General features: G+C 46.3%; 1 protein-coding gene across 1 annotated transcript in view; it reads left to right on the forward strand.

Annotated features, from left to right (window-relative positions):
* Window positions 1-16,333, forward strand: part of LOC146869473 (cysteine and glycine-rich protein 1) — a 146,403-nt gene that overhangs the window by 86,168 nt on the left and 43,902 nt on the right. The window lies entirely within an intron of this gene.

The following is a 16,333-nucleotide window of genomic DNA, read 5'->3' on the forward strand; positions in this document are numbered from 1 at the left end:
GTGAAGGAGTAACCTGTCCGCCAAGATCTAAATCAGGCCCTCGGGGTCTCTACTGCAGCTCCTGCTGCGGGTGTGCTCTAATGCTGTTCAGATTTTTTTTCCTATCCTAAACATTGACATTAAATCCCATCTACCCCCTCAAGTACTGCACGTGAGGTTAACAAACGTCATGGAGCGTAAGTGAAACTTGGCAAATGTACAACATACACAGACCTTTGGACAGCGCTGAACGCGTTTTGAAGAGGCTCCTGTTCAATGTTCACCTGAATTTTTGAGTGTCAGGATGACGGTGCGTGGGGATCTTTTAAACAGGCAAAAGCATTTGTAGTCACACTGTGAGTACTGTACTGCAGCCATGCCATTACTCCCGGGGCCCAGAAGGAGCTCTTCTGAATAAACAGATCCAACTACCTAAATATGGGCATCAAGTACACCTTTGCTACGTACTAGGTGAGGATTATCAATCTGTTGCTTGCCTAAATCCTGCTCTGCTCTCATGTGTTTGCTTCTCCTCTTCCTACCAAGTCAGGGTCCAGTAATCTGTGCCATTAGAGCCAACAGCTACTCTGTAGATCAGCCGCGGTCCGTGCAGGTAAGAGAGGTGGGGCCAGGTTGGGGATTCAACAGATGACCACGAGGGAAAATTAAATAAGTAATGCATTTTTCCTCGTTGTCGTCTGTTTTTTTTTTTTTTTTTTTTTTTTTTTTTTTTTAAAAACCTTTATTCGTGCATCTTAAAAGAACAAATACGGGCCTACAACCGTCAGGCCGGCCACGATACAGTAAAGCACTGATACCCACATTACAGCCCCCGTGCATCAACGGTCAGGATTAACAACCGGTTATGAGTCACATACTGGAGATATCTTTGAAACCCGGGGAAGGAGAGGTGAAGGTTAATTTTAAGTTTTTTGATAATTTTCTCAGAGAAAAAAAAGTCAATGAAGGATAAGAGCAAAGTAGATTCGAGTCCGCAAGATAGCTTCACCACACGGGCGAGCAGCAACATCAGTAAGAACAACAATGGGAGTAAAATCTCAATCAGTGAGGCGGTGCAGAGATATATCAGGATAGTCACATGAGCAAGTACGCACCCCTCCAGAGCCGCCCCCACTCGATCCACCCCACACCCGGACCCCGAATCGAAGAAAGTAGAGCACAGAGACATAAAAGAAAAAAGGCCCATAGAACTAATTGAGAACAGAGTATTACCCCCCCACCCTACACCAATGCGGAGGCTACGGCCTACCCCCCCCCCAGCATAGTGCCTGTCGCCCAAGGAACCCGAAATATAGAGAAGAGAGAAAGTAGGAACAGAGTAAAGAAGGGAAGAAAACAAAAAAGAAGGTGGGGAGGAGCCCACTGGACACCAGAGCGCCCCGAACCATCAGCCAGTTATGGCCCCCACACACTGAGAGCCCTCTACGCCAAAAAACGGCATGCAAAGATACCATGGCACCACAGTTTAAGCAAGGGATACAAGTCGCGACGAGTGCGCGCAAAACCTACATACAGTCCCAGTCCCAGGCCAGCCCGTCCATAAACCATAGCGATAGAAGTCAGTCTAGCCCTGGCCCGATCGCGGGCTTGGGATTAAACCAGCTCCTGCGTGAAGGCCCCGTGTCCCGAGCAGACAAAGACAAGATGGCCGCTTGTGAGAGGATGGTGAAGTAGGATCACGAAATGGCCGCCGACCATCGATTGAGGTCCCTCGTTGCACCACATAAAATCCAAACCTGGCAAGTAAGGTACAGGAGTTCCACAAAAAGGCAGCAGTGGGCCACCGCGGACGGTCCCTCGAGGCCGTTAGGTATCGCTCAGCAGGATAGCCTCGCGGACGCGGTGAGGCAGGGAACAATAAAGCAGGCAGCCATGACCAGGGGGACAAAATATCCGCGGTTGAGGTGGAGAGCGGTGGACCCTGGGCGCCGGGAGCGCTAGATGAAGGCACCAGTGTAGCACAGTCATACACCGCCGCTGCTTCCCCGCAAGCGGACAAGAGCACCGAAGGACCCACGCCCTGTGGATGACAAACAGTGCGCCCACGGCCCGCAGCCGACAGTATGGGGTCAAACCTCTCACTCAGCGCCTGCAGGCCAGCGCACATCTGTAGTTGAAAGTCCCGCAGGACAGCCAGAACGGAGCCGCATGTCAGCGGAAGCCGGGCCCCAACATCGGCAGCAATCCGGGACGGCACTGTGGAGCTGGTGTCCGGAAGAGGGAGGGCGAAGTGAGCAGCGGGCGAGACCGGAGTGTCACCCCCCAGCCGCGAGCAGGCACTCAACGCCATGTTTTGCCGCTATACGGTGCAATGGCCAGGGGGGGGGGTCGTGGCAAGGGGTCAATTCCCCTCAGGTCTACGCCGCAACAGGAAAGGCCGACAGTCGCTTATCTTCTCGCCGGTCCCCCTCGCCGCTGGCTAGGCAATAGGCAAAGGGGGCAGCAGCCCCCCACAGCTCGGTCCTCAGAGCGGGGCAGGAGACTCACCGCACCGGGGCCCACCCCACAGCTCCAGCCCGTCAGGCACAGGGTGCAGAAGGTGTCCGGCCGTCTCTCCCCGGGCTCATCAGGCAACGATCCATGGTGCGAGGCGAGATCGGGACCGCGGGGCTCAGGTTAGCGCTAGCTGGTCCGGTAACTGCGGAGCTTCCAGGAGGCAGGCAAAGGCCGTAAGGGCGCAGGGTTTCAGTGCCGAGGACAAAAGCACCCAGAACTCGGGCATCCGGGCGGGTTAAGACTCCGGGAAAGCAGCAGCGCGGTCAGCGCGTCTTCGCACACGGTGCACCTCGAGAATCGGCGAGGATGGGCATCAGGATAGTAGTCCGAGGCCACGGACCGACGGAGCCGGGCGCTCAAGCGTCTGCTCCGGTCGCCATCTTGGCTCCTCCCCCCGTTGTCGTCTGTTTTAATCCCACCCCACCCGGCTCCAACGACACATCACTCTTACCTGCATTGGCCGCCGCTGCTGTAGATACCGCAGCACGCTCTGTGTGCAACAGGTATGGTGAGATGTGTATCGCAAGCTCACTGTACCATAGGACACAATTTTCACTTTACTAATAAGGCACAACAATTTAAGTCAGGCCTGCAGTTGCTTGTGTTGTGCCTTACAGTTTGGGGTGGCCTATTCCTGGTGGAGCCAGACCACGCCGATGAGGACACGGCTGCTCCTCATCTACAGCGCTATGGTGCGCAACAAGCAGTGAACTGCAGACTGGCCCTGAAGAACCAGAACCTTATGGGCCTGGCGGCGCAGGGTACGCCTTAATCTCCTGGGTTCTCCTGCTTTATCTAACAAAGACACAGGACACTCTGTCAGGCATAAAAGATCAGATTTATTTAGCTGCAGCTAGTACAGTTGTCCCAGAAGTACACACGGTATGTTCTCAGGAGACTGCCACTTCACTCTGTGGTGCACAATGTTTTATAGTACATAGATGACATATACATTAACGAAGAACACACCCAATACATACATAAAGAACCAATAAGAAAAGTTCGAAAACAAGACATAGCCAATAGTAAGAGTTGGAAAACAAAGATATCGAGTAACCCGAAGAAGCCTCTCCTCCAACTGTGTTTGTCACCCCTCCCCATAGGTTAATTCATTAACGTGTCTGTAACTGACTTGCAGGTGGCAGGACACATTTGTGTGTTTTGGAGGACAGTTGTGAAATGAGAGAATATGAGCAGAGAATAGCGAAGGCCAGAGGATAAGATAAAATCAGAAAAGAATAGTGTGAACCAACAGATAGTTGAGACAGGGATTAGGAAAACCAGATGGGGATTAGTGTACTCGGCCAGTCCCTGACATCAGTTTCGTAAACAGAGGCAGAAGGCTATTTTGACACGATGCTGCAGGAAAAGCAGAAAAGACTTGGTTCGCCGTGCTGCCTGAGTGAGGGCAACACAAAATGGCGGCGGAACACAAAATGGCGGGTCAATTTGATCGAGATCGAAAATCGAATTTCCTCAGACCCTCCTTTTGCCAGAACTCAGGCAAAATACACAGACTCACGTTAATCTGAGTCGATGTCGATAGCCATAAGGTCATCAAATTGTTGCTATAACATCATTTTAATGTTCTCTGTGACTTAGGTTTTGAGATGCATACAGTAGCACAAAGGCCGCAGATGGCGGGGCCACAGTGCATACAGAGACAACAAGAGAAAATGATGGCTAAAACCATTCCAAGGAACGTCAATACCTTCCATCCCCATTTGGACAGTAGTCCCCAAAACCATTCCAATAATGACCAATCTCCTTCGTCCTGATGAATCAACTCGGAGATTACATGTAATTTAGAAAGGGCTTGGTATACTGTCGGAGCGTCATCAGGTATGAAAATACAGCAACTCGATCCGATCAATTTACAGACTCCACCACGGTCCGCAAGAACTACATTTAAGGCAACTCGGTTCTGTAAAGTCATAAGAAGATCCGCCTGTAGATCTGCTGTGATATTACTCAAAGCTCCTACAGTGATGTCTATAGTAGTCTCTACAACACGAACCAGTTGTCTCAGATTTCTGCTGTTGGCCATAGGACCCCAAAAAGGAAGAAATCCTTTGAGGAAATCTCCGCCCTCTTGTCCTGCTGTGTCTTTGGAATCAATAATTCCTCTGCCATATCTGTTTCTATGATGATTTGCAGAAGCAGTGTATGTAGGGGGAAGAAGGAAAACTATATAGCAAGTTCCAGAAAAACCAGTCAGCAACCACGTGTAAGCTCTATCGTGGCAGATAAAATATGTGCCCTGAGATGGTACTAGCGGCGGCGAATTCTGAGATGTGTAGATGTAGGTATAGGAACAAAAGCTTTTTCTTTGTTCGGTATCAGCAGTCTGGCCATTTATTTGCAAACAGAAATTGCCTTGATGAGGTACAGTCCATATTGGTGGAGATTTCCCTGTTTAACCTTATCAATAAGGCTAGTGACGTAGTGTGTGACGTTCCAATTAGTATATGCTCTTCTTTCATCAACTGGAACCTTACTATTTTCCATGATTTTAGCCATAGATTTATCTTTATCAACGAACTATGACTAAAATCTGGTCCACCATTATATGAACTGACGGGTCGTTTAAATAGGCTTTGATAGGAGTTAGAGAATATTACAAAATAAGCCCAAGCAGAACCTTCATAGGAGAACAGAAGGACTAAATATGGCTTCCCTTTATCTGTGGTGTGAGGCATAAGTCCACACACCCAACAGTCGGTCGTATTGACTACTAATTGGTGCTGGTGCAATAACTGGACAAATGAATTATTGTAATATTCGGTTCTTCTGATGAGTTCATGTTGAGGAAGTGTATGAAATAGATGTGGAGAGATAGTAGAGTAAGAAGGCAAAGAGATAGAAGTAGGGACAACTTTCTGCTGCATAGCATGAACAATCCAACCTATACACGCCAATAAAATACACAATAATATAAAAACACATAACGTTACACCACAACGACTGTACATTAATATACAATACTTGTCTTTCATTTTGTCCTTTTTCTCTCTTTCGCCTAATGTAGTCTCCATCTTCTAAATCGATGCTCACGGCAATCTTCCTCAATCACTTGGTTACGATTATCTGCCGTCCTATGACACTGCAAGTCCTGCACGCCTATTGCCACTACTCGGGTCACAACCAAGACTCCTACCGTGACCCTGCAACAGGGATAGAAACTACATGGAAGAGAGAATTTCAAGTTTTCTTCTTTAGTCTAGGTCTCAAATTGTAATTGTCCTTATCAGAAATAGTCTGGTCCTGAAACAATGTTCGTGGATTTTTAGTATCTAAGCGAAGATGTGGTGGTACAGATTGTTTTAGAATGTCGTCATCTTCTTTTTCCGACAATGTCCCATTCAGGCGCGCATCACTAAAAGGTACGAATCGAGGGATCTTTTCGCTTTCAGAGTCACTTATACCCTTACGGACCCACTGATCAAAGGGCAAAGGTAAAGACACTTTCTTGCAATGCACGCTGTGAATCCAGTTTTTCTTTCCTTCGACCTTCACTGCTGTCCGCGTCGTCAATAGGACTTGTCGAGGCTCTTTCCAACGGGGCTCCAAATTCTTCGTCCTTTGGAAATTCTTCACACAGACCCAGTCGCCTGGTTGGATGGAATGACCTGGGTCTGTGGAGGCCTCTGGCAAAGCACTCTGAACCTGTTGATGGAGAACACGCAATTTAGTTGTAAGGTCGTGCAAATAATCAATCAACATTGGGTATGGTAAGTCAGAATACTTTTTTGGGCGAGGGACTCCCCATATATTAGCTGAGCGTCCGAAAACCACCTCATATGGGCTAAGTCCCAAACGAGAGTGTACTGCTGTTCTGGTGGATAGGAGAGCCAAAGGTAAAGCATCGGGCCAATTAAGACCTGTACTAGCTTGTACCTTAGCAAGCTTAAGTTTTAGAGTACCATTATAGCATTCCACTAGACCCGCTGACTGTGGATGGTTTGCCGCATGGAACCTCTGTTTGATACCAAGACCTGCACAAACTTTTTGCATGACTTGGCCCACAAATTCACTCCCATTGTCACTCCAGACAATGCGCGGCAAACCAAATCTAGGGAAAAACTCTTTTAGAAGAACTTTGGCAGTAGATAAAGCTGTGTTGTCTTTCAGGGGGTAAGCCTCTATCCATCTAGAAAAGGCACATACTACCACCAGAACATATTTGAGATTGTTGCATCGTTCCATATGAATGTAATCGATTTGCAACACCTCAAATGGATAGGTCGGGGGAGCAAAATGACCTGCCGGAGTTGGGGTTCCCTTTCCCGGATTGTACATCAAGCAAATAATACAATGTTTCACTACATTTTCTGCACACTTCGGGATTCCTTCGTTCTGCCACACTGGAGCCAGAAGCTTGCATATTCCTTTCGCACTAAGGTGGGCTGGACCATGCGCCATAGTAACTACAGGTAGTACATAGGCGTCTGGTAACAGCCAATGCTGGTGCTCTGATAGTTCTACCCAACATCCCACCTCATCTAACATTCCTGTACTTTCTTTCCACTTACTCAATTCTTTCTCTGTAGCCTCTTCTTGAATCCATTTTACACGTTCTACTGTGTCCTCATACATTCCTCTTTCTCTGACCCAATTCGCAGGGCCCGCAACATACATGCGACTTGTAGCATCTCTGGCTGTCCTTTTCGCTACCTCATCCGCAAATGCATTCCCGCGACCAACATCATCCATAATCTTCTTATGCACACTACACTTCACAATTGCTATATGGGTAGGCAAAGCAAGTGACTCAAGAAGGTCAGTCACCAACTGACCATGCTGTATCTTAGTGCCATGGGAGGTAAGGAATCCCCTTTCTTTCCACAGACGCCCAAAATTGAACGCCACACCAAACGCGTACTGGCTGTCAGTATACACGTTCACTCTTTTTCCTTTAGATAACACACACGCTCTGGTCAAAGCTATCAATTCAACTGCTTGAGCTGAATTATGTCTGATGCGTGCTGTTTCCACAATCGTATGCAAGGTAGTAACAGCATAGGCTGAAGTTGTCTCTCCACTAGGAAGCTTAAAACAAGAACCATCCACCCATAGGATTCCATCCGGATTTACTAATGGCGTATCTGTTAAGTCAATTCTACCTTTTGTCTCTTCCTCAGTACGGAGGAAACAATCATGTTGTTCTTGAACACCTTTCTCTTCTGGAAGAGGCAACAAAGTAGCTGGATTTAAAGTGTTACATCGTTTGATGTGCACGTGACTAGCCAAAAGCGTCAGCTCATATCCAGACAAACAAGCACTAGTAAGATGCTGCGTTTTCGTCCTATTTAACAAGGTATCCAATGCATGTGGCACCATAACAACAAGAGTATTATCTAGCACCACTCCAGCCGACTGTCGAATAGAAATGGCAGCTGCTGCTTTAAGACAACGAGACAATGCCTTAGCTACTGGATCTAACGTAGCCGAAAAATAGGCACATGGCCGCTGTTTGTCTCCAAATCGTTGCGTTAATACCGACAACGCACAACCTTCTCTCTCATGGACATAGAGCGTGAAGGGCTTACTGTAATCAGGAGTACCCAACACAGGAGCAGAGCATAGAGCAGTACGTAAGTCAGTAAAACTCTTCTGACACTCGTCAGTCCACGGAAGAGGCTGAGGTGTATCTTTCAAAGTGAGTGCCAACAGAGGTTTGGCCAACAAAGGAAAGTTCGGAATCCACTGCCTACAATAAGAAGTAATGCATAGAAAGGCACGCACCTCTCTTTGTGTGGATGGCACAGACATTCGTGCAATCGCTTGAATACGTTCTGGGGTTAATCGTCTTCCCTCCTTTGACAAGAGATGACCCAAGTAGGTAACCTCTCGACGAACATAGTGTAACTTAGAAGGTGAAACCTTATGATTCAAATCAAACAAGTGTCACAGCAATGCAACAGTCACATTCTTGCAGATATCCTCTGAATCAGGAGCGATTAACAAGTCGTCCATGTACTGAATAAGAGTAGCACCAGACGGCAAAGGAAAAGCATCAAGGTGACATTTCAGAGCTTGACTGTAAATAGAGGGGCTCTCACAATAGCCTTGGGGTGCGCGCTTTAACCGGAAGCTTCGGCCTCCAAGAGAGAAGCCAAAAATATCTCTACTTTCTTCGGCAATGGGAATACTAAAGAAAGCATTTTTCAGATCGATAACAGAAAACCAAGTCGCTGTGGAAGGTATCATTGTCAACAGAGCAGTGATATCTGGGACAACAGGAAATTGTGGTACAACAATTTTGTTTACCTCCCGAAGATCAATTACAAAACGATAAACAGGAGGCTGAGAAGGATCAGTACGTTTAAGAACAGGAAGAATAGGACTGTTACATATGTTTCCTCTCGTTTCCTCAACCACACCCTTCTGAATCAAATCATGAATGATTTCCAAAAGCGCTCTTTCACCTTCAGTGGAAATTCTGTATTGAGGAATGCGTGGTAATTCAGCATTGGGCTTAAGAGTAAAAACATAAGGTGGGATCTCAAGACATCCAACATCATTTGGACCCGTAACCCAAAGCGTTGCAGGAAGAGAAAGCAATTCAGGTGGAAATTGATCTTTGGACAAATACATTGGAGAAGTCAATTTCTGTCCTAAAGTAAGATGTACACCAGAAGGAGAACAATATATCGTAGCAAGCATTCTTTTCAATAAATCCAAGCCCAACAGATTCTCACCGCAACCATTCGTCAAGAGAAGCGGAGCTTTCAAATCATAAGGGCCAATTGAAATAGGCAAAGGGCAAGAAACTGGATTACGAACTGGGGCGCCAGAAAATCCTACAGATACATTCATTAAGCCAGACAAAGGTGCCCCAGGGAGTTTAGAATGAATGATAGAACTTCTCATTGCACCAGTATCTAGAAGAAATGGCTCTGAAACACCCATTGTAGTGACATTAACATAAGGTCCATTCTGATCTACTGGAATCGACACAACTCCCTTACTTTGTCCATGGCTGTCCTAGTTAGCATGAAGACTTTCATTCTCGCCTTCAACATAATGATCATCATTATAATACTGTGTAGACCTAGCGTTTTGCTGATCAAAGTAGTTCACGGAATTTGGAGGAGGAAGGGAACACTGTTCTTAAGTCAACATACCTCGACCTCTACCTCTGTTTGCTGACTGGAGGCCACCACGACCTCGTGGAGCAGATAGTGCTCCATTGCGCTGCAATAAAACCGGACAACTATTCTTAAAATGACCTTCCTCTCTACAATAGGCACATTGATTAGGACCTAACAAAGGTCGCGGAATATACGGCTCAGGTTTTTGATACACCCTTTGAAACTGCGGAGGCTGTTGAAACTGGGGCTGAGCATAACGAGGAGGACAAGCTTGTTGCAAAAGAACCTTAGTTTTCAATTCTTTAGTCTTTTTCTCTTGCTTTTCTTTCTCCTCTTTATCCCTGTTCTCGTAATATTGAGCAGTAGCCAATATCTGGGCAGAAGAAGAAACAGCCCATGAACTCTCAGAATCTTTCAACTTGTGTGACAGCTCGGGAAGCAAATTAAATACGAATTTATCTACAAATAATTGCTGTCCACCCTCTGTAGTCATATCTTGACCACTGTGATCGATAAATGTCTCCTCGAAACGAGTGAAGAAATCGGAGACACTCTCCTTTCTTCTGCTTACACGCAGCTAGTTCATCCCAATTAACTCTCAAGGCAGGCATCATCGTTTTCATTAAAGTAATAATCCTACCAGGGAGTTCTGAAATCAAAGCATCAGGCTTAGCACCACCCACTTGAGCTGTATCCGCAGCACTAATAGCGGCCCAAGTACCACCCAATTCTTGAGCGTGATCCTCTCTACGAATCCTAGCCCATAACACTTGTGGGACTACATTTCCCATCAACATATCAATATCGGCTAGATTCATGATACAGGCATCAACAGTCTGACAATTCTTTATAATAACCCGCAGGATTCTTACGAGGATCTGGTAGAGACTGTTTAAGAGCCAAAACTTCAGATCTTTTCCAGGGGACATGTACCCATATACGCTGGAAGTGAGCAGGAACAGCTGGGTTAGCACCCTGGGCTGCAACCGCTTCCTTCCACACTGGAGGAACCTCTCTCATTGGATAATTTTTCAGTGTTAGCCTAACCGAAGGATCAGAGTCAAGAAAAGTCTGCGAGGCAAATAAGGATCTAAAGGTAACAAGTGTTCTTACAGCGTCCTCAACCTTAGAACCCACAATGAGTCCTTTGTCGAAGTCAGCCTGAACATCTAACAGACCCTGAGGAACCGAACCCAAGTCCATGTCTTCCCATTCTTTAACGAGAGTGTCACACATGACATTAAAAACATATCTCTGTGTAGGCGCATTCCATTGTGAAAAGGTAGACATAATATCGGGCACACTATATTGGGGACCCCTCTCGATCCATTTGCGAGCGAGAGAGCCCAACCTTTCTCGTTCTTCAGAAGCTGGGAACTGACTTCGAGACTGTCTTCGAGAAAAAGCTGGAGACACATTTAAAGCCTCAAAGAAAGGAGATAAAAGACCAGAGACAGTATCTGTGAGTCGCTTACGCACAGATGGAGAATTGGACATAAGGATAGGGGACAAGGTATTAGGCGAACTAACAGAAGGGGAACCAGTAATTACCGGAGGAGCAGAAGGCAAAGGAGATCGAAGTTCAGGAGATGAGGGCAAAGAAGTGGAAGGCAAAGCTGGCAGGGGCAATACGGGAAGAGGCAAATGTGGAAGAGCCGGAGCAGGCGGAGGTACAACTGGCGGCTGAACAGGCTGTAACAATGGGGGTGCATTAGCACCTTGTGCATAGGGCGGAGGCAATCTCAATAAGTAAGACATCAAGGGATCTTCCTCTAAGTCCTTTCTTTTATCAGGAGGGGAAGCAGGCAACACCAGATAGCATTTATCTATCAGCATACGATGCTGTCTTTCTGAAATTTCCATCGCATTATTAACTTCATCATCTTTAAATTGTTGAGCAGCCTGTACAATCGTCATACCCTGTGCTTTCCTATCTCGTTTTGCTTGCTTAATTTCTCTCTGTTTGGCTTCCTTACGCCAAAGGCGGAAAGAGTCAAACATTGCCGGCCGGGCTTTTCTTTTAAATAAAATTGCTTCCAAATTATCTAATATATCAGGCTCAAAACTACCATTCTCTGGCCATTTTAAAACACCATCGTTCTTCATGTATCGGATCCATGCCTCGTTAAAGGTAATGGGGCCAACACCATGTTTAGAATAGAGCTCATAGGTGGGAGTTCAAACCGAAGGAATCGGACAAGAGTCCTCCAGCCGGGAATCCCTATTACAACCAAAGCAACAAAGTTTTCCAAACTTAGTCAGACCAGGCATCGTTATTTCACTGGACTGTTCACAAAGATCAAGGGGGTTAAATCTTTTAACGCGGCACAAATGTACTCACCCCTCGGCTTCGGCTTTTGCAATAGTCGAATCTAAGACCCAAAGAACCGAAGAACCAAACAAAATTTGTGGGAGCTACCCACCAAATACTTAACTAAGGATGTCTTCTTACGCCAACAGAGGCCCGTCTATCGTCTCGCCTTACCATACATCACCAAAAGTGGGCCAAGGTAGGGCGGCAGTCAGGGCAGCAGTCCTCAGTAGCCGTCAGGAAGGAGTAACCACGCTGCAAAAGACCTTCGGACCACTTCGACATACAGGGGTCGCTTGACGTGGTTCGCGATTCCTCCAGAATTTTCTTGCGGGCTTCCTTACGACGTTCAGGCAGAACCACTACCACTGAAGCCGCCACACGTTGGGCGCCAGTTGAAGAACCAGAACCTTATGGGCCTGGCGGCGCACGGTACGCCTTAATCTCCTGGGTTCTCCTGCTTTATCTAACAGAGACACGGGACACTCTGTCAGGCGTAAAAGATCAGATTTATTTAGCTGCAGCTACTACAGTTGTCCCAGAAGTACACACGGTATGTTCTCAGGAGACTGCCACTTCACTCCGTGCGCACAATCTTTTATAGTACATAGATGACATATACATTAACGAAGAACACACCCAATACATACATAAAGAACCAATAAGAAAAGTTCGAAAACAAGACATAGCCAATAGTAAGAGTTGGAAAACAAAGATATCGAGTAACCCGAAGATGCCTCTCCTGCAACTGTTTGTCACCCCTCCCCATAGGTTAATTCATTAACGTGTCTGTAACTGACTTGCAGGTGGCAGGACACATTTGTGTGTTTTGGAGGACAGTTGTGAAATGAGAGAATACGAGCAGAGAATAGCGAAGGCCAGAGGATAAGATAAAATCAGAAAAGAATAGTGTGAACCAACAGATAGTTGAGACAGGGATTAGGAAAACCAGACGGGGATTAGTGTACTCGGCCAGTCCCTGACACCAGTTTCGTAAACAGAGGCAGAAGGTTATTTTGAGACGATGCTGCAGGAAAAGCAGAAAAGACTTCGTTCGCTGTGCTGCCTGAGTGAGGGCAACACAAAATGGCGGCGGAACACAAAATGGCGGGTCAATTCGATCGATATCGAAAATCGAATTTCTTCAGCCCTAAGTAGTAACCGAAGGATGATATCAATGTAAGCATTCCACCAATAACTTCTATTTTTTTGTGCATTCTTTAGTCCGTGGGCTTCATATAAACTTTTCGCAATACTGGCCTATCTTTCCTGGTGGTCTAATGTATACTCAGCCCCCCCTTGATCCCCTTAGATAGGCTGTAAAAGCTGACAGCTATTGTCCCACTACCAGTCCTGTATTTCATGGCTCTTCAAATGGGTTACACTTTCAGACTTTGCGAACGCATCACCCACAATTTGCCCCGATCCAGCTTTAATCCACATTTTCAAATAGAAACTGGCACATTCCAAATATTGTTGATGCACCCTGGAAACTGTAGCAACACAACTTTATGCCCAGTGTCTTCCACAATATGTTTACAGTCAAGTATGTAACTTATGATCTAGTTATTGTCTATTTGGCATATGTGACATCATTGTGCAGTGGCGCTTTTTTCTTGATGGAACCTTGAGACATTAACTATCACACCTCAGAGTCTTGTACCATATTACATGGCTTGAGTCATTCTGTGGTCCCATCACGCTGCTAGCCAATGACTTAGAATAGCAGCTGCCTCTGTCACTTGCCTTAGAAAAATGTGGGCCCTGCACTTATTCTGTTACAAATTAAGCCCTGGCAGCAAATCTTAATGTGGAAGAAAATTTACCAAGGCATTTCTGGACCATCTCCTGACAGTTTCACTACACGTGTCTAATGCAAACATTGGTATTTGTAAATAATACCAGATGCCATGTATATGGTGGTGGCAGGTCTCCTGTAGGCAAGGAGAGTCTCTGTCCCTCTGTAGGACTCCATACTTTCCGTCTTCCTACCACTTCAAATGGCCGCAGGCTTGCACTGTATAACGGTGCAACCTGAGAGCTTTACTACTCAATACAGACACAAGCTAAATTGATTCTGATTACCTTTTACTGCAAGATGATGCTTGAAACCCTGCTATTCTCCGAATAACTAATTGTCATAGTAAGATGCAAGCATTATCTGCCAAGGAGAAATGTACTTAATTTAATTCTGCAACAGATCCATATGTGATGTGCGTGATAGCCATGCACTTATAATGATGGATTAAGTGGTCTGATTATCTGACTTTTTGTAGTAGGAATGAAACAGCATGTGCTTCTGAATGGTGGCCTATAAGTGGTAGCCACTACTGCGCTGTATGGAGGGCCAAAATGGCTGGCATGAAAGAGGACGTTTTAGAACTCTTGGAGTTCCCAAACTGATCTTGTGCCCTATCCCAAATTGCTAGTAGGAGAGGTTCTGAAAGGGGCATCCCCTTCTAGTTGCGAGTCGCAATGGTGCGTGGGTTACAAAACATTGATCAGCTCCCAACACCTGAAAGGAGGGGACACTGATTTGCAAAGGGAATGGTGTCCATTTTGTGCACTTTTCACTTTGTGAATTCTGTTGGGAGACCTTATTGGGGGGGGGGGGGTGAGGTTGACAAAGGGACAGATGACCGTCACCTGCGCTTTCCAATATATTTCCGAGCAGAAAGCTTTTTTTTAAACAATAAACATGCAGGGCCAGGTCTTTCAGGAACATGGGCTTCTTTAAAAACATGTTTCCTATTTGGGAATGCAAACATAAGGCCAAGTGTTGGTCTGTTGTTCCTCGCAGGCCACCATCCCTGTGTGTGTAGCCGGTAATTGGAGGTTAACTACATGTCTAGCTAATATTCAATAGGCTGCAGGTTATTCTGCGCCCGCTCCCCATGACTGAAGACTTTGTGATGCAACCTATTAGTACATAAGGCACACCTCAAAAATAGGAGACAGTTTGCAAAAAGTCAGTGCACAATTTGCAGCCACTTTTTGCGACCTGTTTCTTAGTACATCGGACCTCAAGTTTGTAGACTATGCTATGGCAATTCAAGTGGAAAGTGTCTGCAGAGGCCCCAAGTTTTTCAGTTCAATACGCGAGTAGCTTATCTAATGCATATTTTTTGCTGCATGCTGGGATTTGCAGTCCTGTTCAATCTATCATAAACCCAGGAATATACATCCCAGAATTAAAATAATACCTGGACTGAATGGGCTACTCATAGATGGAACTGTGAAACTTGAGAGCTCTGTATCCTGGCCATACTGTTGTACCCCTCTAGCTCTCCATGATTGAAAACTGCAGGGTTTTGTGAGAAAATGTAAAACCTCGAGAAACTAGAACTGTGATCCGAATGTTTGATGGTGGAGCCGAATAGAGTATTGACTGACAGAACTGAAAGGGTTGACGCTCCATTATAGCGCATACGTCCTGTTCGTGACGCACTGGCACTAAAGGGCACAGAATCCCTGTGCATCGGCTGCGGCGTAGCCAGTGCGCCATGGGCCCTATTGCAAGGAAGGAAATTGCCCCCCCCAGCTCGTGTTTTTGTATTACCATAATAATCAGGTTTCAGTTTGCTCCTCAGCACCAATGCACCTGCTGCATACAGTGACAGAAACGCTCCACATGTACATTAGGTCTCGTGGCTTTTGAGCCACAGTGCTGTGTTAGAAGCGCTCCTTCGCGGGGAGGGGAGGGACGGGGTTATCCGAGTCCGTGTAGAGCAAACATGAGGCCTAATGGTGCGTTTCCTCCTCTGGAGGAGTTCACCCCGACAGCCGATTCTCGGGACCCGCTCAAGCACAGGAACGTCAGCGATGTCCTGCCGCTGACTTTAGGCGCGGGTTGGGCTTCATGCATGGCCAGCAGTTCTGGAGGGATGGGGATGGAACGGACTGGCGCGGGGTGTCGGGGCGAGACGTGGGGGAATTCCTGAGAGCACCGACTGAGGCAAACGAAGGACCTTTTTCTGTCAAGAAGGAAATGTGCTTAAGATCACAAGGTGCTTACGAGTCCACTTAAACACAGAACTATCCTTAAGAGTCTCTAATCCGACCTACTTTCCTGGATCCCATCGTTAAAAGGCAAACTTCTCGTCTGTGTTTGTCTCACTACTACATCATTTCTACTGTCCCCCTCCTCATACATGTATAGGAGAGAATTGTAGGGAAGATGAAACACAGCGATCTGCTGTCCATAAAAGTTTATTTTAAAAAAAATGTGCCAGTGATATGAGTAAGCCATTAGTACTTCATGGTGCACGTGTCAGCTGTGCCACACGAGGGTATGGAGACCCATGAGAATAGAGTCATTGTGCGCCTGGGCATTATAAAACATTGAAGAAACCCTAGCTACACACCTTCCCCTTTCAACAAACGAACAAAGAAGTTAAAACAAATTTTTAAAAACTAAAGGGTAATAGAAGAA

This window comes from Triturus cristatus, chromosome 1_1 (assembly GCF_964204655.1).
Source record: "Triturus cristatus chromosome 1_1, aTriCri1.1, whole genome shotgun sequence".
In the NCBI taxonomy this organism is placed as follows: domain Eukaryota; kingdom Metazoa; phylum Chordata; class Amphibia; order Caudata; family Salamandridae; genus Triturus; species Triturus cristatus.